This window comes from Onychomys torridus, chromosome 4, assembly GCF_903995425.1.
Source record: "Onychomys torridus chromosome 4, mOncTor1.1, whole genome shotgun sequence".
NCBI classification, from domain to species: Eukaryota; Metazoa; Chordata; class Mammalia; order Rodentia; family Cricetidae; genus Onychomys; species Onychomys torridus.
Genome location: NC_050446.1, coordinates 111088798 through 111112408, shown reverse-complemented (window position 1 = coordinate 111112408; position 23611 = coordinate 111088798). Strand labels below are relative to the sequence as shown.

The window sequence follows — 23611 nt, the reverse complement described above, 5'->3', positions numbered from 1 at the left end:
TCTAGTGGAGGCGTTGTCTTCTCCATTATATAGTGACTCCATTTACATTCCTTTTATTTTACTGGTTTTTGATCAGTATATTATATATACCAGAATCCCCTCTTAATATAAAACACCTGCTGAACAGCAATCCCTTGGAATTTTGCAATATGACATCTTTGTCTATAATTCATGAGTGAAACATGTATACCTCTATAGCATATAGGAAAGAATGACCTCCTCCTGAGGGTCATTTATTATTAACCATTATCTTTTCTTCTATCCCTTCCAATAATTTCCCTTATTGTTCTCATGTACCAGCATCTTTTTTGATTTATACATTATGGAAAACTTCAGCTTTCAGCTTATGAGCCAGAATCATCATCTTGGTCTTATTGCTGTAATTTATTCTTATGATTCTAAATATCACCAGCAATCCAAAAGCTATCAAATGTGTGTCACTCACCACATTTTTGAGCTTGTTTATCACTTGGTTCTTTAATTGAGCATATGGCATATGGGACTGCCTGATGCACTCCTTTGAGACGTCTTCATCCTACTCACTGTATGATACAGTGTGTGCAGCTGCATAAACCAGACACTTACAGGTGTTCTCAGTGCTGGTTCATCACACTCACAAGACCCTCATCGTGTCTCATGTAGTAGGCCTCTATGCTATCCTTCAAATCCATTCTCTTCTCTGAGCCTCCACAATTAAATTAGTCACCTCCTGCTGCATCACACTGCCCTAGACATTAGTGCCATAAATAGTAATTGTTGTATATCTCTCACAGTACTCATGGGTCAGAGATTTGGGATTAGTTTGATTAAATAGTTTTTTGCTAGGGATCTCTCATGAAAATACATTAAAACTGTTATCAGGGCAGTGGTCATCTGAAGCCTGATGAGGGGCTAGATCTTCCAGTGTGGTTCATGTACATGATAGAGTGTACTGCTGGCTGCTGGTAGAAGCCTCAGTTCTTACAAAAAGGAATCATCCAACAGAGTGGCATCAGTCTTCACACAGCACAACAATGGGCTTTGTTGAACCATTATTGCAATTATCTTTGGTGGTTTATCTTTGGACCATCATCTTTGAGTGATCTTATTGGTTGCCTGGGTCAACCCTGATCAATGAAGGAGTAAAGGTGCTATGCTGGGTTGTGAAAAATAGCAACGAAATATTAGGTGTAATTTGAAGACTGGCAAACACGAGCAGCTAACATCCTACAGAGAATACAATACCCTCCTCAGAAGCTTCATTTCTTCATCTCGTCCTTTTCCTCAGATCAATGAGATACAGATTTTAATTAAGTGTCATTTGTCAGCTTTAATTCTTTATGCTGTTACTTCAAATGTAGAAAGAAATCTGTTCTTCTCTGAAAGGTCCACACAGTTTGACATGTCTTACCAGCCCTAGCCTCATTGCTCTTCTCTCACCACAATCTCTGTAGGTCTGCTGGACTTCCTTCTGCTCTACAGCAAACTTTACTGTCTCGGAGCTTTTGCAAGGGGCTGCCCCTTCATGTATTTGTTCCTTCTGTGCAGTCTGGGTGCCTTTACTACTCTGCACCTCTCAGCTTGGATATTTCCTTGGGGATGTCTTCCTTGGCTGTCTGCTTAAAACTTCACATGATGCTTTTTCTATTGTCATATTCATCCCAATTTATAATAACAAGTCTGTTATGTAGTTACTTTCTTTTTATTGTGGTGGCAAGAGCCACCACCATCCTAGACCAACTCTAGGATGCTGATAATAAGTCCTTAGAATTTATTACAAGGCATAAATGAGTGAATGAATGACTTCTTTTCTTTAGGTGAAGATTCTACATACATTTTTGAAAATTTAATTTCCATTTCTCTCCATTTAAAATTTTTTAATAACTCCAACGGTAGGGGTGAGAGACTGAATAGGGGGAAAACAGAATCAGCCAGAGTGCTTGGACAAGAATAAAAACATCTTTCTCCCTTCTCTATTCCAGTAATTTTTAAACCAAAAGCCTAAAAAAGAATAGTGTTTCTGAACTATTGATTTTAGAATAAAGTATAAAGGATTTAAGTACATTTTGGTCCAACCTAGATGATGTTTTTAAGTTGAAGGATGAAGTAGAAAACCACTAACCCAATCACTGCAGCTAAATCAATCAATAAGTTCCCTCTCCCATTCTTTCCCTCCCTATCTTCCTTTTTCCCTCATTTTTTAAGCCTTCCATTATTTATTTCCATTTGCCAGAAATTTGTTACCAAACACCTTAAATAGTATCATCACTTATTGCTGGTTTGTGTGTATTCCTAATCATACATTTCAAATGAAGAAAAGTCAAAAGCTTGATGGAACACTGGGAAAAATGTGTTGCCAATCAACTCATATTATTGTAATTCTTTGGTCTGTGATACAGAACCACATGTGAGTAAAGCACTGTTCTCATGTTTGATCACAAGATATATGGCACATTTAGGAATGCATTTTAATTCTTTGGGACACATTTACCTCCTGCTATGTGGTGCAGGAACAGAGTGTCTTTACTCTTCCAGTTTTGTCATCACACAATAACAACTGACCTGCAAAGTCTTTTGCAAAGGATATTTAGAATGACTGTTTCCTTGTTTGCAATCCTTCCATGCCTTCAGAATAATTGGGCCTTTCTTTTTTATATCAGGTTGGAGTTGAGATGAAACTCAACTAGAAGATCAGTTGGAGTAAAGGAGACCCAGTCCTAATGGGTAGCAGAGAAACTGTTTATGAAGAAGGCTTGGACTTGTTATGTACCAGTAGCAGAAGAGAAAAGCCTAGAATCCTGCAGAAAAACAAGATCCGATGTTAAATGCAAGGATTCGTAAATATAGCAGTCATGGAGGAATTAGTGTAAGAACAAACTTCTTTATACCTGAACAGGCACTGAGAATGTTTGAATGTGGTTTTTAGCCATATGCACAATTCATTCTAAAATAGTTTGTCTAATTACTATGTTTCAATGTGATAAGAAAACGTGTAATATCTTAGAATGTTCACAAAGCTTTCTTAAACTAGAAAAGGACTTCTAAGACCTTGCGGAGAAAGGTGGCATAGGATACCTCAACAGGTATATATATATATGGAAGTGATAACAGCCTGATTGACTGCAACTGACAATTGCATTGCATGATCCTGGTTTAGCAGCTTTTGGCTTCATATGGTTTGGAGGTTCTGCTGTTAGGATTGTCTGAGATTCATTTGCTTAGTTACCACAACATACTCCTAGGCCATGATTTGTTTGCTCATCGAGGGTTTATAGCATTAATTATGATAAAGAAGCCATTTGGGTTGGGCCAAACTTTACCATCCAAATATGGAGCCAAGTTTAGGTCCAACTTAATTAACAAATCTCAACAACCAAGGGAATTTCTCTGTAACAAAGCTCATTGCTTTGAGATAAAAAAAAAAAAAAAAAAAAAAAAAAAAAAGTTGAATGGGGTAATGTAAGTCAAGGTGTAGAAGGAGAGAAAACAGAATATCAACTGGGAGTATCATTGATGCAGAAACTCAGTGGAAGATGGGGGCATGGTGAATAAAATAGAGTGTAGTTGGAGAGCTTTTCTCCAGGTTCCACCAAGCCCCCGCGGTCCCACAACCCATGTATAAAATAATCATACAGACACTTATATTATTTAAACTGCTTGGCCATTAGCTCAGGCCTACCATTGTCTAGCTCTTACTCTTAAATTAACCCATTTCTGTTAGTCTATACTTTGCCATGTGGCTTGTGGCTTACCAGTGTCTTTACATGTTGCTTCTCATGGCAGCAGTTGGCAGTGTCTCCTCCCAGCTTTCCTGTTCCCAGCCTTCTCCTCTTCCTTGTCCCGCCTACCCTATCCTTCCTGCCTGGTTACTGGCCAATCAGCACTTTATTTATACAGAATGATATCCACAGCACTTCCCCTTTTCTTTTTTGTTAAAAAAAGAGGGTTAACTTTTACATAGTAAAATTACAGATAACAAAACAATTATCAAGCAAGAATTATACTTACAATATTAAAGAAGATATCCTATCTATCTTATTTTTGTGAGTCTAAAGTTTTATATCTAACTTATCTTGTATCATAACTGAGGAAATTATAACTATCTAGTCTTCAACCACATCGAAGACCTCAGAAGGATATAATATTATCTGAGAACCAGGAGAAGGAAGCAAGCAACTTTCAGGGAGTCTTGCAGGGTAGACAGAGACAGCTGGCAGCCTGAACAGTCACCTAATGTTCCTTTGTAAAGTTGGGGCATTTGTCTTTAGCTCACAGGGCTAGAGTCTCTCAGTCACTTCTCTCAGTGTCCTGTAGAATGTCTGGCAGTTTCCTCTGCAAAGCAGGAATCTGAAGGACCATTTTGTCAAGCAAAGTTCAGTGGTCACCTTTCTATGGGTCCTGCACGTCCAGTCGATCAAGCAGTCCAGGCAAGAACAGTTTTTTGCCCAAATGGCTACTTTTGTCAAGGTGAAGATAAACTCCATATGAAGTATCTTTAATGCCCATCCTCCTCTCTGAAGTAAATTGGTGCTGCCAGGAGCAGACATGTCTCACTGTCCAGAAAGTCTAAATTTTAAAAATACTTTAAATGCCATATTCTGTAGACCTTTGAAGTGTTTGAAGATTACCTGTCTATCTGAAATATCTCTGTGTATACCTAGAAAACTTAACTAACATGGCTACAAGTATGATTATCATAGACGATTAATTATTAATCTATTTTTAATTATCTATTACAATTTTAAATGAGGTGTACAAACATAATACCTTAAACAAGAGTAGAAATATACATATAGTATAACAAAATTAACTTTAAGTTTGTATCAATAGACTAAAATCTATACCAATGTAAAACATTTTAAACTAGTTGTTGCTCTTTAAAAGTAAGTTCATTAATCTCCTGTTTTATCCTATTTTAGCTATATCATATCCCCCCTTTTTTAGAAAGAGATTGCATTTATAATCAATCTGATTTAAATAAAAATATTGGTTTTTCTCTGTCCCACACCAGAGGGCTCTTCTGATTTGGGACACAAGAATCTCTTAACCTTTTCTTTTAACAATATGCCTGGGTTTAGAGAATGAGTGAGCCAATTCCATCTCCAAAGCCAGCTGGGAATTTGGGCATAGTTTTTCTTACTACTTCCTGTTGGAGGTGGGGCGCTGTATCTTATGGGGACATAAAGAAAATTTTAGGAGAGAAAACAGAATATCAACTGGGAGTATCATTTATGCAGAAACTCAGGGGAAGATAGGCACATGGTGAATAAAATAGAGTGTCAACAGATAGGTGTTTAAGGGAAGGAAGCTGGTGGAGTAAGTGGTGGCCAGACCTTGTAGGACCCTGTGAAATATGTTCATTTGTGTTGTCTTACATTGGAAATGAATAATCTTCAGTGTTTGAATGAACTAGCAGTTAGACTTCCAAAACAACCACCTTCACTGTTTGAAACAGAAATAGCTAGAAGCAGTGAATAGGGTATAGGAAAAGAGAGAATGTAAAAGGGATACCTCATCAACTTTGTATGGAGAGATATGGTGAGGGATAGAGGATATGGATGCAGATAGCAGCGGGGAAATTCAAGAAATAAATTCAAGAAATTTGCTGGGCAGTGGTGGCTCATGCCTTTAATCCCAGCACTTGGGAGGCAGAGCCAGGAGGATCTCTGTGAGTTCGAGGCCAGTCTGGTCTACAGAGTGAGATCCAGGAAAGGCACAAAGCTACACAGAGAAACCCTGTCTCGAAAAACAAAAAAAGAAAGAAAGAAATTTAACAGAGATGAACTAGGATAGATGAGTACTGAGGGAAGAGAAATGACATCCTAATGATTCGGAGTTTGTGTTTCACATTAGAATGATTGGTTTTCCTTACTGAACTAGCCAATAATGAAGAACTAGACAGAAGAACAGGCAGTGAGTTTGCTGTGGGGATTGATGTGTGAAGCACCATTGTAAATTCACAACCTGATATGAAAGCAGAAGGGGGACTATTGGAAGATAAAGATGATGGGGAGAGTGGTGGGGGAGGGAGTATGTGCAAGGGTAGAGTCAGAGTATCAAAATGAAACCCACTACATACTAAAATTAATAAAATTAATTAAAATGTTAAAAGTGATGTCAAATGCCATATTTTGATGGGACAGAGATTAAAAGACACAAGCCTAAGTAAGATATAAAGATGGGAGCCATTCCAAGTAGAGGTGTAATGAACTTGCCTAGGTAGTATGTGCAGAGATGAAGATTTTGAAGGCAGTTTTGAGAAATTATGGTACTTAATGTTCTGTCAGGATTTGCAGTGGGTTTATTTTCCAGCATCCACAGCTTTCCTTTTGGGAGCAAAATATGCCCTTTTGTTTCTTGCAAGGGCATCCCTCTTCGGATAGCATTCTTGGTAGGACTACTCTATCCTATAGATACTGCATTGCAAAATCCAGCTGACCAACAAAAATGTTGCATCCTCAGGCCATAGTGATGTCTAGAGTCCCTAGTTTTTACTATGAGTAAGTAAATTTTCACTTAGGATTCTGAAAGGGAGGACTGTGTCATTTTTGTTACCTTGTGGCTGAGTGCAGAGCTCACACAGAAGGAAGAAGAGAGGGTATGGAAGCTGTGCTGTGAGCACTGAGGAGGAGCCTGGGCGAGACATCATTTCCAGTGGAGGTGCTAAGGATTCAGACTTATTCAGTCATCCTTTGGAAACATTAACTTCAACAAGTTCCATATTGAATTGTAAATACTAATGTTTTTATGGAAGATAACCTAAAATGATACTGGAAAGTACCAATAAATCTATGTTATTACTAACATCGAGGAAGTGCCTAGGCAGAGGGAAGAATCAGAATAACTTGGAAATGAATAACTTCCCCAACTGGTTCCTCACATATTAGGATCTGGCTTTGCCTCTTCCCTAGTATAGTTTTGACTTATATTGTCCTCTATTCCTCTTCCTAGATTGACTCAGCTGTTCAGGATACTGCCCTTCTATCCAATCATTCTCTTGCAGGAGGGCCAAGTTGAGCCTTATCTTCGGCTCATGAGATATTTCACTATCTTGTAACCAGAGGCTTTTCTGTCCTGCCCAGTCCAGCAGTGGCTTTTAAAATAGTCACTCAGCAGTTTTAATTATAAATATTTGGCTGATGGCTCAGGCTTATTGCTAGTTAGCTCTACATTAAAGTTAGCCCTCATTTCTTTTCTATGCTTTGCCACGTAGTTCATGGCTTGTTAGCTCATTTTTATATGTCTTGTTTTCTCAGTGGCTGGGTGGCATCTCTCCTGACTTGGCCCCTCATCTGAGTCTTCAGTTTGATTGTTCTGCCTAACCTTATTCTGCCTGGCTATTGGTCAAGCAGCTTTTATAATTAACCAGTGAGAGGAATAAATATTCACAGCATAAAGATCATCCCACAGCACTATCTAATTTCCCTAGTTATGTCTTATATACTGTGAGTTCACAGATTGTGTGAGGTAGCATCATGTAGCTGTATCAGAGAAGCCTGTGATTATCTCTTGGCATGTCTAGAATCCTAAGATTTGGCAATGTTCTACTTAAAGCTGAAAACTATTCTGGAAGCCCCCTGCATTAGCTTTTCTAGATCATCTAGAAGTGTGTAGATTGGCAGTTTCTGCTTGTTTTAATAAGCTCTGATACTGGACATGCTCCTATGAGGGATGGAACCTTTTAGAAATGGAGCCTGTAGAGGTATTTTGGGGTGCCCTTACAAGGGGGTTATAGATTTCTTATGGACACCCTGGTTAGTTCTCATGAGATTATTATTATTATAGAAGCCTAAGCCTGGCTCTATCCAGTCTCTCATTGGCTTTCTGCCTGTCAATATGACCTCCATTTCCACATGTGTCTGCTATTAGTATCTTCCATGAGGCAAGGCAGTCAAGAATGTTCTTCACCATGAGCTTATACCATGCTGTTTGGACTTTCAGAATGCAAAACCATGAACCAAATAATCAATCTTCTTTTCTTTATAAAGTTAGCCTGACTTAGGTATTTCAGTACAGTACTGAAAAAAGTTTAATGTGTGTGATTAACTTCATGGTCAGTGAGTGTAAAAGATGCTCCAATAAATACATGCCTGGGCTCAGAGCTATCTTGTTAGTATGTAATTTAAGTATCATGAGTCCCACCCCTAATGACTAAGGATAGACTATGGAGGGCTGTGCCTAGAAATCTCATACTGCTTTATGATTGTTCATGCTCTGTCCCAGCTGTATCAAATCTTTCATCTATATTAAATCTTATACAAATGCACATTACAGAGTATTTTAAGCATTTATAATACTCACCAATTATTGGGGTAGTGGCCAAGACTGCTTTGAATTCCATTGTCTCCTGACACACCAGTGTTTGAAACTTAGTAAATCAGGATCCCATGAAGGAAAGGGAAACCTCTGGGTGGTTCTGAAGGGAGAGTGGTGTAAGGGTGTGGTTATGCAGAAGAGGTTAGTGAAGCAACCTGCATTGCCAAGTAGCCCAGATTCTAAGAACAAAGGTCCCTGGTACTATCCCTAGGAGCTAGGACAGGGAAAATGGACGGTGCTAATGGGGCACAGGGATGAACTATCTGGTAGAAGTGTGGCAGGACAGTTACATGGAAGCTGAGAAGTGAGACAGAGATAGACACAGCTACTGAAGACAACGAGGGAAAGAGAACTATCCTGGCTTCTCCACACCTCCCTCTACCTTCTGCCTCACACAGGATCTCCACCTCTGGATCCATCTGGAACCAGATGATGCAGAAACCTGGGAAGTACAACCTGGATCAGTTACTCCTTGTGATGTACTGACTGCAGGACAGAGCAAGGAGCATGCTTAGGGATTCCATTACCAGCACTAAATAAGCATATGCTGAGTGGATGAATGAAGTCAAATGTGTGCAGATTTAGGGTTGCTGGTTGACTCCACATAATGGTAACACTAGCCTTTAACAGCAAGAAAGGTTTAGATCTGTAGTAGGGATGCATGTATGAGAATATAGAGGTCCCCACCCTGTGCATTATCTGCCTGCCTTCTCCTCTGATGTCCTGTTGCTGATAAATACCCATTCTGGCTGGCTGTTTCTTTAGCTATGCAGTATTGTTTTGGCTGGGGATCCATTAAAACTTATCCAGAATACTTATGCATTGCTCATTTTATTTGATATGTTGATTTTACTAATGCCTATGAGAAAAGTTGTATTTTTCACTTCCCATTTCCTTAGGCAGGAGCATGATTCTGAAGCCTCGGGAACAAAGACCATAATACCACCTCAGTTTTAGGGGAACAGAGGAGTATTTTCAAATAATTGGGCTAGTCACTATAATCTAGGGAAATCAGCTTTGGGTATCAGTTCCTCTTCAAAGTCTTACCTACAAAGACAAAAGGGAAACATCACCATTAGTAATCCTGAATAAATACAGGCATCACACACACTAATGGTTTACTCAGGGGTAAAAGAAATCCCCACTGGCTTCCAGAATGCAAACTGAATGTTTAGTTCTTCCTAGTTACCCAATAGTTTTCTTACTACTGTTGGAGGTGGGGCGCTGTATCTTATGGGGACATAAAGAAAATTTTAGGAGAGAAAACAGAATATCAACTGGGAGTATATTTATGCAGAAACTCAGGGAAGATAGGCACATGGTGAATAAAATAGAGTGTCAACAGATAGGTGTTTAAGGAAGGAAGCTGGTGGAGTAAGTGGTGGCCAGACCTTGTAGGACCCTGTGAAATATGTTCATTTGTGTTGTCTACATTGGAAATGAATAATCTTCAGTGTTTGAATGAACTAGCAGTTAGACTTCCAAAACAACCACCTTCACTGTTTGAAACAGAAATAGCTAGAAGCAGTGAATAGGGTATAGGAAAAGAGAGAATGTAAAAGGGATACCTCATCAACTTTGTATGGAGAGATATGGTGAGGGATAGAGGATATGGATGCAGATAGCAGCGGGGAAATTCAAGAAATAAATTCAAGAAATTTGCTGGGCAGTGGTGGCTCATGCCTTTAATCCCAGCACTTGGGAGGCAGAGCCAGGAGGATCTCTGTGAGTTCGAGGCCAGTCTGGTCTACAGAGTGAGATCCAGGAAAGGCACAAAGCTACACAGAGAAACCCTGTCTCGAAAAACAAAAAAAGAAAGAAAGAAATTTAACAGAGATGAACTAGGATAGATGAGTACTGAGGGAAGAGAAATGACATCCTAATGATTCGGAGTTTGTGTTTCACATTAGAATGATTGGTTTTCCCTTACTGAACTAGCCAATAATGAAGAACTAGACAGAAGACAGCAGTGAGTTTGCTGTGGGGATTGATGTGTGAAGCACCATTGTAAATTCACAACCTGATATCATGAAAGCAGAAGGGGACTATTGGAAGATAAAGATGATGGGGAGAGTGGTGGGGGAGGAGTATGTGCAAGGGTAGAGTCAGAGTACAAAATGAAACCCACTACATACTAAAATTAATAAAATTAATTAAAATGTTAAAAGTGATGTCAAATGCCATATTTTGATGGGACAGAGATTAAAGACACAAGCCTAAGTAAGATATAAAGATGGGAGCCATTCCAAGTAGAGGTGTAATGAACTTGCCTAGGTAGTATGTGCAGAGATGAAGATTTTGAAGGCAGTTTTGAGAAATTATGGTACTTAATGTTCTGTCAGGATTTGCAGTGGGTTTATTTTCCAGCATCCACAGCTTTCCTTTTGGGAGCAAAATATGCCCTTTTGTTTCTTGCAAGGGCATCCCTCTTCGGATAGCATTCTTGTAGGACTACTCTATCCTATAGATACTGCATTGCAAAATCCAGCTGACCACAAAAATGTTGCATCCTCAGGCCATAGTGATGTCTAGAGTCCCTAGTTTTTACTATGAGTAAGTAAATTTTCACTTAGGATTCTGAAAGGGAGGACTGTGTCATTTTTTGTTACCTTGTGGCTGAGTGCAGAGCTCACACAGAGGAAGAAGAGAGGGTATGGAAGCTGTGCTGTGAGCACTGAGGAGGAGCCTGGGCGAGACATCATTTCCAGTGGAGGTGCTAAGGATTCAGACTTATTCAGTCATCCTTTGGAAACATTAACTTCAACAAGTTCCATATTGAATTGTAAATACTAATGTTTTTATGGAAGATAACCTAAAATGATACTGGAAAGTACCAATAAATCTATGTTATTACTAACATCGAGGAAGTGCCTAGGCAGAGGGAAGAATCAGAATAACTTGGAAATGAATAACTTCCCCAACTGGTTCCTCACATATTAGGATCTGGCTTTGCCTCTTCCCTAGTATAGTTTTGACTTATATTGTCCTCTATTCCTCTTCCTAGATTGACTCAGCTGTTCAGGATACTGCCCTTCTATCCAATCATTCTCTTGCAGAGAATTGGGCCTTTCTTTTTTATATCAGGTTGGAGTTGAGATGAAACTCAACTAGAAGATCAGTTGGAGTAAAGGAGACCCAGTCCTAATGGTAGCAGAGAAACTGTTTATGAAGAAGGCTTGGACTTGTTATGTACCAGTAGCAGAAGAGAAAAGCCTAGAATCCTGCAGAAAAACAAGATCCGATGTTAAATGCAAGGGATTCGTAAATATAGGCAGTCATGGGAGGAATTAGTGTAAGAACAAACTTCTTATACCTGAACAGGCACTGAGAAATGTTTGAATGTGGTTTTTAGCCATATGCACAATTCATTCTAAAATAGTTTGTCTAATTACTATGTTCAATGTGATAAGAAAACGTGTAATATCTTTAAGAATGTTCACAAAGCTTTCTTAAACTAGAAAAGGACTTCTAAGACCTTGCGGAGAAAGGTGGCATAGGATACCTCAACAGGTATATATATATATGGAAGTGATAACAGCCTGATTGACTGCAACTGACAATTGCATTGCATGATCCTGGTTTAGCAGCTTTTGGCTTCATATGGTTTGGAGGTTCTGCTGTTAGGATTGTCTGAGATTCATTTGCTTAGTTACCACAACATACTCCTAGGCCATGATTTGTTTGCTCATCGAGGGTTTATAGCATTAATTATGATAAAGAAGCCATTTGGGTTGGGCCAAACTTTACCATCCAAATATGGAGCCAAGTTTAGGTCCAACTTAATTAACAAATCTCAACAACCAAGGGAATTTCTCTGTAACAAAGCTCATTGCTTTGAGATAAAAAAAAAAAAAAAAAAAAAAAAAAAAAAAAAAAAAAAGTTGAATGGGGTAATGTAAGTCAAGGTGTAGAAGGAGAGAAAACAGAATATCAACTGGGAGTATCATTGATGCAGAAACTCAGTGGAAGATGGGGGCATGGTGAATAAAATAGAGTGTAGTTGGAGAGCTTTTCTCCAGGTTCCACCAAGCCCCCGTGGTCCCACAACCCATGTATAAAATAATCATACAGACACTTATATTATTTAAACTGCTTGGCCATTAGCTCAGGCCTACCATTGTCTAGCTCTTACTCTTAAATTAACCCATTTCTGTTAGTCTATACTTTGCCATGTGGCTTGTGGCTTACCAGTGTCTTTACATGTTGCTTCTCATGGCAGCAGTTGGCAGTGTCTCCTCCCAGCTTTCCTGTTCCCAGCCTTCTCCTCTTCCTTGTCCCGCCTACCCTATCCTTCCTGCCTGGTTACTGGCCAATCAGCACTTTATTTATACAGAATGATATCCACAGCACTTCCCCTTTTCTTTTTTGTTAAAAAAAAGAGGGTTAACTTTTACATAGTAAAATTACAGATAACAAAACAATTATCAAGCAAGAATTATACTTACAATATTAAAGAAGATATCCTATCTATCTTATTTTTGTGAGTCTAAAGTTTTATATCTAACTTATCTTGTATCATAACTGAGGAAATTATAACTATCTAGTCTTCAACCACATCGAAGACCTCAGAAGGATATAATATTATCTGAGAACCAGGAGAAGGAAGCAAGCAACTTTCGGGAGTCTTGCAGGGTAGACAGAGACAGCTGGCAGCCTGAACAGTCACCTAATGTTCCTTTGTAAAGTTGGGGCATTTGTCTTTAGCTCACAGGGCTAGAGTCTCTCAGTCACTTCTCTCAGTGTCCTGTAGAATGTCTGGCAGTTTCCTCTGCAAAGCAGGAATCTGAAGGACCATTTTGTCAAGCAAAGTTCAGTGGTCACCTTTCTATGGGTCCTGCACGTCCAGTCGATCAAGCAGTCCAGGCAAGAACAGTTTTTGCCCAAATGGCTACTTTTGTCAAGGTGAAGATAAACTCCATATGAAGTATCTTTAATGCCCATCCTCCTCTCTGAAGTAAATTGGTGCTGCCAGGAGCAGACATGTCTCACTGTCCAGAAAGTCTAAATTTTAAAAATACTTTAAATGCCATATTCTGTAGACCTTTGAAGTGTTTGAAGATTACCTGTCTATCTGAAATATCTCTGTGTATACCTAGAAAACTTAACTAACATGGCTACAAGTATGATTATCATAGACGATTAATTATTAATCTATTTTTAATTATCTATTACAATTTTAAATGAGGTGTACAAACATAATACCTTAAACAAGAGTAGAAATATACATATAGTATAACAAAATTAACTTTAAGTTTGTATCAATAGACTAAAATCTATACCAATGTAAAACATTTTAAACTAGTTGTTGCTCTTTAAAAGTAAGTTCATTAATCTCCTGTTTTATCCTATTTTAGCTATATCATATCCCCCCTTTTTTAGAAAGAGATTGCATTTATAATCAATCTGATTTAAATAAAAATATTGGTTTTTCTCTGTCCCACACCAGAGGGCTCTTCTGATTTGGGACACAAGAATCTCTTAACCTTTTCTTTTAACAATATGCCTGGGTTTAGAGAATGAGTGAGCCAATTCCATCTCCAAAGCCAGCTGGGAATTTGGGCATAGTTTTTCTTACTACTTCCTGTTGGAGGTGGGGCGCTGTATCTTATGGGGACATAAAGAAAATTTTAGGAGAGAAAACAGAATATCAACTGGGAGTATCATTTATGCAGAAACTCGGGAAGATAGGCACATGGTGAATAAAATAGAGTGTCAACAGATAGGTGTTTAAGGGAAGGAAGCTGGTGGAGTAAGTGGTGGCCAGACCTTGTAGGACCCTGTGAAATATGTTCATTTGTGTTGTCTGACATTGGAAATGAATAATCTTCAGTGTTTGAATGAACTAGCAGTTAGACTTCCAAAACAACCACCTTCACTGTTTGAAACAGAAATAGCTAGAAGCAGTGAATAGGGTATAGGAAAAGAGAGAATGTAAAAGGGATACCTCATCAACTTTGTATGGAGAGATATGGTGAGGGATAGAGGATATGGATGCAGATAGCAGCGGGGAAATTCAAGAAATAAATTCAAGAAATTTGCTGGGCAGTGGTGGCTCATGCCTTTAATCCCAGCACTTGGGAGGCAGAGCCAGGAGGATCTCTGTGAGTTCGAGGCCAGTCTGGTCTACAGAGTGAGATCCAGGAAAGGCACAAAGCTACACAGAGAAACCCTGTCTCGAAAAACAAAAAAAGAAAGAAAGAAATTTAACAGAGATGAACTAGGATAGATGAGTACTGAGGGAAGAGAAATGACATCCTAATGATTCGGAGTTTGTGTTTCACATTAGAATGATTGGTTTTTCCTTACTGAACTAGCCAATAATGAAGAACTAGACAGAAGGACAGGCAGTGAGTTTGCTGTGGGGATTGATGTGTGAAGCACCATTGTAAATTCACAACCTGATATCATGAAAGCAGAAGGGGGACTATTGGAAGATAAAGATGATGGGGAGAGTGGTGGGGGAGGGAGTATGTGCAAGGGTAGAGTCAGAGTATCAAAATGAAACCCACTACATACTAAAATTAATAAAATTAATTAAAATGTTAAAAGTGATGTCAAATGCCATATTTTGATGGGACAGAGATTAAAAGACACAAGCCTAAGTAAGATATAAAGATGGGAGCCATTCCAAGTAGAGGTGTAATGAACTTGCCTAGGTAGTATGTGCAGAGATGAAGATTTTGAAGGCAGTTTTGAGAAATTATGGTACTTAATGTTCTGTCAGGATTTGCAGTGGGTTTATTTTCCAGCATCCACAGCTTTCCTTTTGGGAGCAAAATATGCCCTTTTGTTTCTTGCAAGGGCATCCCTCTTCGGATAGCATTCTTGGTAGGACTACTCTATCCTATAGATACTGCATTGCAAAATCCAGCTGACCAACAAAAATGTTGCATCCTCAGGCCATAGTGATGTCTAGAGTCCCTAGTTTTTACTATGAGTAAGTAAATTTTCACTTAGGATTCTGAAAGGGAGGACTGTGTCATTTTTTGTTACCTTGTGGCTGAGTGCAGAGCTCACACAGAAGGAAGAAGAGAGGGTATGGAAGCTGTGCTGTGAGCACTGAGGAGGAGCCTGGGCGAGACATCATTTCCAGTGGAGGTGCTAAGGATTCAGACTTATTCAGTCATCCTTTGGAAACATTAACTTCAACAAGTTCCATATTGAATTGTAAATACTAATGTTTTTATGGAAGATAACCTAAAATGATACTGGAAAGTACCAATAAATCTATGTTATTACTAACATCGAGGAAGTGCCTAGGCAGAGGGAAGAATCAGAATAACTTGGAAATGAATAACTTCCCCAACTGGTTCCTCACATATTAGGATCTGGCTTTGCCTCTTCCCTAGTATAGTTTTGACTTATATTGTCCTCTATTCCTCTTCCTAGATTGACTCAGCTGTTCAGGATACTGCCCTTCTATCCAATCATTCTCTTGCAGGAGGGCCAAGTTGAGCCTTATCTTGGCTCATGAGATATTTCACTATCTTGTAACCAGAGGCTTTTCTGTCCTGCCCAGTCCAGCAGTGGCTTTTAAAATAGTCACTCAGCAGTTTTAATTATAAATATTTGGCTGATGGCTCAGGCTTATTGCTAGTTAGCTCTTACATTAAAGTTAGCCCTCATTTCTTTTCTATGCTTTGCCACGTAGTTCATGGCTTGTTAGCTCATTTTTTATATGTCTTGTTTTCTCAGTGGCTGGGTGGCATCTCTCCTGACTTGGCCCCTCATCTGAGTCTTCAGTTTGATTGTTCTGCCTAACCTTATTCTGCCTGGCTATTGGTCAAGCAGCTTTTATAATTAACCAGTGAGAGGAATAAATATTCACAGCATAAAGATCATCCCACAGCACTATCTAATTTCCCTAGTTATGTCTTATATACTGTGAGTTCACAGATTGTGTGAGGTAGCATCATGTAGCTGTATCAGAGAAGCCTGTGATTATCTCTTGGCATGTCTAGAATCCTAAGATTTGGCAATGTTCTACTTAAAGCTGAAAACTATTCTGGAAGCCCCCTGCATTAGCTTTTCTAGATCATCTAGAAGTGTGTAGATTGGCAGTTTCTGCTTGTTTTAATAAGCTCTGATACTGGACATGCTCCTATGAGGGATGGAACCTTTTAGAAATGGAGCCTGTAGAGGTATTTTGGGGTGCCCTTACAAGGGGGTTATAGATTTCTTATGGACACCCTGGTTAGTTCTCATGAGATTATTATTATAGAAGCCTAAGCCTGGCTCTATCCAGTCTCTCATTGGCTTTCTGCCTGTCAATATGACCTCCATTTCCACATGTGTCTGCTATTAGTATCTTCCATGAGGCAAGGCAGTCAAGAATGTTCTTCACCATGAGCTTATACCATGCTGTTTGGACTTTCAGAATGCAAAACCATGAACCAAATAATCAATCTTCTTTTCTTTATAAAGTTAGCCTGACTTAGGTATTTCAGTACAGTACTGAAAAAAGTTTAATGTGTGTGATTAACTTCATGGTCAGTGAGTGTAAAAGATGCTCCAATAAATACATGCCTGGGCTCAGAGCTATCTTGTTAGTATGTAATTTAAGTATCATGAGTCCCACCCCTAATGACTAAGGATAGACTATGGAGGGCTGTGCCTAGAAATCTCATACTGCTTTATGATTGTTCATGCTCTGTCCAGCTGTATCAAATCTTTCATCTATATTAAATCTTATACAAATGCACATTACAGAGTATTTTAAGCATTTATAATACTCACCAATTATTGGGGTAGTGGCCAAGACTGCTTTTGAATTCCATTGTCTCCTGACACACCAGTGTTTGAAACTTAGTAAATCAGGATCCCATGAAGGAAAGGGAAACCTCTGGGTGGTTCTGAAGGGAGAGTGGGTGTAAGGGTGTGGTTATGCAGAAGAGGTTAGTGAAGCAACCTGCATTGCCAAGTAGCCCAGATTCTAAGAACAAAGGTCCCTGGTACTATCCCTAGGAGCTAGGACAGGGAAAATGGACGGTGCTAATGGGGCACAGGGATGAACTATCTGGTAGAAGTGTGGCAGGACAGTTACATGGAAGCTGAGAAGTGAGACAGAGATAGACACAGCTACTGAAGACAATGAGGGAAAGAGAACTATCCTGGCTTCCACACCTCCCTCTACCTTCTGCCTCACACAGGATCTCCACCTCTGGATCCATCTGGAAACCAGATGATGCAGAAACCTGGGAAGTACAACCTGGATCAGTTACTCCTTGTGATGTACTGACTGCAGGACAGAGCAAGGAGCATGCTTAGGGATTCCATTACCAGCACTAAATAAGCATATGCTGAGTGGATGAATGAAGTCAAATGTGTGCAGATTTAGGGTTGCTGGTTGACTCCACATAATGGTAACACTAGCCTTTAACAGCAAGAAAGGTTTAGATCTGTAGTAGGGATGCATGTATGAGAATATAGAGGTCCCCACCCTGTGCATTATCTGCCTGCCTTCTCCTCTGATGTCCTGTTGCTGATAAATACCCATTCTGGCTGGCTGTTTCTTTAGCTATGCAGTATTGTTTTGGCTGGGGATCCATTCAAACTTATCCAGAATACTTATGCATTGCTCATTTTATTTGATATGTTGATTTTACTAATGCCTATGAGAAAAGTTGTATTTTTCACTTCCCATTTCCTTAGGCAGGAGCATGATTCTGAAGCCTCGGGAACAAAGACCATAATACCACCTCAGTTTTAGGGGAACAGAGGAGTATTTCAAATAATTGGGCTAGTCACTATAATCTAGGGAAATCAGCTTTGGGTATCAGTTCCTCTTCAAAGTCTTACCTACAAAGACAAAAGGGAAACATCACCATTAGTAATCCTGAATAAATACAGGCATCACACACACTAATGGTTTACTCAGGGTAAAAGAAATCCCCACTGGCTTCCAGAATGCAAACTGAATGTTTAGTTCTTCCTAGTTACCCAGACACTGCTTGAGGTAGTAATAATTAACGAAGGATCTGAGGATGTTATCGTGAGATTTTTGTAAATTTCCCCTAGGATCCATAGTTAAACAAACAGAAATCCACAAAATCACATAGTCTATGGAAATGGTTAAAAAAATAACAATAAAGTCCAGTTGGCTCCTTGCTTGAAATTAGTGTGTCTGGGTAGAAGGTTTCTGAGCTTCAGGTTTTCTCTTTTTACACCACCCTCCTTGAATACCAGATTGCAAGCTCAGAGGGTCTCTTGGGCATCATTTCTGGCTCCACATCCAATTTCTTAAATTGAAAATTCAATATAAGTTGCTAAACCTTACCGGGGCTAATTCATTTGCACGTATTAGATGTGATCTTACCCCAGAACATGGGAAAAAAATCATCTTTCTGTCTCTGATGTTTATAATTTTCAATGTCTAATAATCAAGTTTTAAGAAACAAACTACCAGTGGGATTTGTGAATTGCATTCTCCTTCTAAGTAGCTGCCAAGTGAGTTTGTATTGTTGTTCTTGTTCATCCTTTAATTTTATTCTTAAGGACAAATAAGACAAATTTGTGAAATCAAATTCAGTTGAAAGAGAAAGCATGGTATGCAAAATGACCTCAAAGAATTACATCCCAGACATTTTCCCTCAAACTTTGCATTCCCAATCCTATCATTTGTAGCACAAGTTACTGGTACCCTACCCAGCTTCCCTTTGTCAGCTGGCCCACCCTGTGCTCAGCTGATGAGAGTGTAGGTTATCAGCTGCCTCCCTCTCTGGAGGATTGCTCTTGTGTACTAGATCTCAAGTCTCACTTGGTTCCATGGTCCAGGGCTGACTGTGAGGCTGAATATTGTGGTTATGGGGGAGCATGTGGCGTAGGAGCATCTTTATCTCCTTACAGACTGGAATCAGAGAGAAGTAGAAATGGGAAGATGTCAGGGCCAGAGATAACATCCAGGGACACATCTCAGCAACCACCTTCTAATGATCTCCCAATAATCTATTCAAATTTTGAATCTTCCAATGAACTAAACCATTTAGAGGTCTAATGGCCTAATTGTCTCACGAGAAAGTCTCAAAGACGTAAGCAGAGTTTTGCCCTAGTGACTCCTTTGGTCCTTCTTACCCAATAAAAGTGATGATCAAGACTGACTTTTACACCTTGCCTGCTAGCACCCCCTTGTCACCCAGCCAGGTGATGATTGTGAGGTTTCTTTCCTGACCAGGAGCTAGCACATGTCTGATGCCAGAGGTAACAGCTGAGCCCCTCTACCTCTTGTTAAGAAAACCTGTGTCGGTACAATTTACCCTCCACAGTGTCACATGCGACAGAATGGAGCTAATTCCTTCTTAATCTCATATCCTAGATATTTTTCTCCTGCTTCACCTGAGAACGTTTCTCTCCACAATTTACTTACACTAGAGATGCTGTCCCAGCCTCTGTTTCCCTGGACCATTTTAATCTACACAACTATTTAGATACTGGAGGAAATTAACTTCTGAAGACAAAATAAAATGTAAGCCCTTGGGCCACTATCCACTGAAGCTGCCACTACTAGGATTAGCACTGATGTCTCATAGCAAGTATTTTTTGAGTATGTCTGATTATTAGAAAGTAAACTAGATACATATGTACATGTTTAAGTCACTGAAACTAAAAATTTAAGGTTTTCAATTCACTAGTGCTGAGTGTGTGTCAGCAAACATTCACTGCTGGGCTTTCCAGGCTAGCCCTCTTCCCTCTGCCTCTTTGGTTTTTCTTTCTGCCCGATGGGCACAATGAACCACAACTGGGTACCAACTGTAGGTGGGCACAGGACTAGTTGTCCTAAAGGTATTAACACATCTGGCTGGTTCCTGAAAGGCTGTCTAAGGCCACATAACTATTATCTCTCCCTTCCAAATGATGAAACAGAGACTAAGTGACTACTGGTACTTAGCCAATAGACATACAGTTAGTAAATGACAGTAAATATTCAAATCCTAGCCTGTGGATAAAAGTCAGGCTTTTAACCCATGTCTCCATGGTGTAAAATCAAATAAGTACCTTGCGCTGTGCTATGCACCAATTTCCAGCTCCTGCACACTTTCTAGATGATAGTTATCAGGACCTTAGTGGAATCACCCCTGGACACAGAACAGCATTTCTTTACCCCTCAGCCTATAGCTGTTTACAGCTGATTCAGGATTCCAGATGCCCAGATGTTTTGTTTGATGTTCTAACCACCCCTGAAAAGGACACCCCAGCTCTTTCACTTGCCTACCCTGTCTTGGGGGTACTACCTTCTCAGATCACTTGCTCGTTGGTTTTTGACTCAAGAGTCCCTGCCTATGAAAGTCTTTGGACACTTGGATATTATAGACTTCTGTACCAATCTTTTATCTTTTAAAACAATAAATGTGTTTATTACAAAACTATTAACACTTTCATTGTTAAAAGAAAACATAAGTCAAAATAAAATAGAAGTTAAAACACAATTTACACCCCAAGCCTCATAAACTAGAACATTTTGATTTGCATATTGCATAACTACAAGTCTGAGATGTCATATAATCTGTGCATTGACAGACTTTATGCCAGAAAAGCCTCCTCTATGGAATAACTGTTTTGCTCACATGGACTTTTCTACTCTGGTTTTGGAAGGTGAGACACAGCTCCCAGCTTCCCATCCTGCTGCTACTGACTATGAACCATTCAGTGTAACACCAGTGTTTTCTCGGAGTATTGGCAGAACTCTGACTTTGCTCTGTTTGGTCTTAGTGTTAAACCGCACGTGAATATCCTTCGAACACAGTTCCTTTTCAAATGCACCAAGCAACTAGAATGAAAATGAACATCTCATATGTAGGGCAAAGTGCTGATAGGGCCAGTATTCTCTTGGTTTATGTTTACAAATGGCTCAGTTTCTCCATATCACTGAGATGAAGATTTGATACCATGCATTCATTTCTCTTGTTCCAGAAACAGAGAACCCTGTAGATACATCAGGAAACACCATTGATATTAAGAGTCAGCGTTTAATGGTTTCCTCTGGACGGATAAGGGACAATTTGAGAATCAACAAAGCAAATGATGTTAGTAAAGGTTGATAGAGAGAGGGAAACTTCTTCTGCTCTCTTAGGGTCAGCTTTTGAGGAAAACTGAAGAAAGGCAGATTAGTAGCAGAAAAATGAAATTTAGTTATGTGTCCATATTCTTACTGCCCCACAGTAGTAAATGGCTCAAAGGGGCATTGGAATTTAAGACTTTTAAAGTTAAAATGTTTAGTTTGTTTTATTCCTGTATATGATTATTTCACCTGCATGAATTTAAGGACACCATGTGTGCAGTGCCTTTGTAGTCCAGAAGGAGGCAGTGGATCCCCAGGAACAGGAGTTACAGACAATTGTGAGCTGCCTGACAAGAATGCAAGAATGCTGGAGATGGAACCCAACATCTCTCCAAGAGAAAGCTCTCTAAATCAGAGCCATTGCTTCAGTCCAAGAACTTGAGATTTATTAACACATCGGCATCATACTATACTACACAAATGTGCACATTTAAGATAATGTAAACTGCAATGTTTAAAAGCAAACTTAATAGGTAAAGAGGAGGAGAAGGGGGCACTTGGGAGATATAAAACCAACTTGTTTGGAAAATTGAGATCTCAAGAGACAGACATGAGATAGGAAGTGTGTGGTAATGTTTATCTACACAGGTGCAAGTGGTTGTTTCTTTGACTTTGGGGCCATAAACCTCCCTGGAAAGGGGATCTGGAATAAGTTTGCTTGTGCTTTACCTGCTGTATTAGCTCAGGATAGAAGAAGAAGAATTTGTGGCAGATAAATAACCAGTTTGAGTTTGGAGTTGTCTCCACAGTTACATCCTATCAAGTAAGAAATGAATGCCTGAGTGCTGGTTAAATTACCAAAATTAAGAGAGAATACCTTGGCCAGCAGAGGAAAGGCATTTAAGGAATAGAAACATGACAACATCAAAATATTATCTTATTGTTATTGTCAGTGTAAATTCCAGAAGGAATCATCCATGGATATTAATATTAGTGGGTAAAACTGATGGGAATGAAAGAAAATTTACATACTTTCAAAAATTCTCCCCAAGACATCTCGAAGTGTATAGAGAAGAAACTAGAGGACCTTCACTTTATAGGACACATGATGATGTGTGATATAAACTTCCCAAATTCTAACTTCTGGTTCAAGTGGTACTGAAGAGTGACATGTCACATTCTTGGAATTGCTGCCTCAAACATAGTGCTTGAATCTGTTCTCAGCAAAGTAGTGTAACAAAAATTGAGGGATATTTGCAAAATAACTGCCCTGTATTATTAAGTATTATTATTAAGTAGCAATATTATTAAAACAGTGAAAACAAAGGAAGGCTTTCTAAGGGAAAAGAAACTAAAGACATACAGTAACTGAATGCATTTTCTGACTGGATTTTCTTTTGCTGTGAAGTTTATTACTTTGAGTAATAGCAAAATCTGAAGAAGTTATCTAGATAGTTCCTTTATGCACTAGCTTCCTGATGTTGACAATGAAAACATCATAGCATTGCTCTGTCAGCAGTACAGATTTGGGCAGATGAAATAAGGTTGTATAAAGGAATTTCTGTACATTTTAAGTAGCCTTAAGAATGGATTTAGGGGTAGAGATAGAAGTGAGGTTTTCCTGAGGAAGAAACTCCTCCTGTAAATTTCATGGAATGTTCTTGACCAAGAGTCTGAAACATCTCATGGCTGTATTATATATTTAGAAACTTGTCCAAACAGCACTCACTATCTCACAAACCAATTCCTTACAACTCTCCCATCCATCCATCCATCCATCCATCCATCCATCCATCCATCCATCCATCCATCCATCCATCGCATCGCATCCATCATCTATATGTATCATGTTTGAGCAGGAAACGCATCCCACTCACCCCCAGGCTCATGTGTTTAACACTTAGTCCCTAGACACTCTGCAAATGTGGCCTAACTTGAAGAAATAGTTTTTTTGGGGTCAGTTTTTGAAGTAGCTTTCTGCTTCCTGATAAGCCTCACTGTACTGCCTGCTCCCACCCTGAGAGGCCGAGCCCCAGCAGCTTTATTCCCTTTCAAACCATGAGCCAAATAAACCTGTCTTTGCTTAAACTGTTATGACAGGTATTTTGGTCTTCGTGAGGAAAAGTAGACAACATCCATCCATCCATCCATCCACCCACCCACCCACCCCATTATCTATTCTACTGTTTTATATCTCTGTCAGAACCTCGACATGTCTTCTTTCTAAACAACAATCAGGCCTTAAATTTAAATCCCACAGGACATATTCATGGACACTATTTTTATGATAGGCTCCCTTTCCCCATATTTTTTATTAGTTCT

General features: G+C 39.3%; 1 long non-coding RNA gene across 1 annotated transcript in view; it reads left to right on the top strand.

Moving 5' to 3' along the window:
- The first annotated feature begins 2643 nt into the window (after nucleotides 1-2643).
- The window catches only part of LOC118582804, a 32439-nt gene continuing 11471 nt past the window's right edge, over nucleotides 2644-23611 (top strand). Inside the window, exon 1 of the long non-coding RNA XR_004944799.1 lies at nucleotides 2644-2845. This is a non-coding gene — a long non-coding RNA (uncharacterized LOC118582804). The remainder of the gene's footprint in view (nucleotides 2846-23611) is intronic.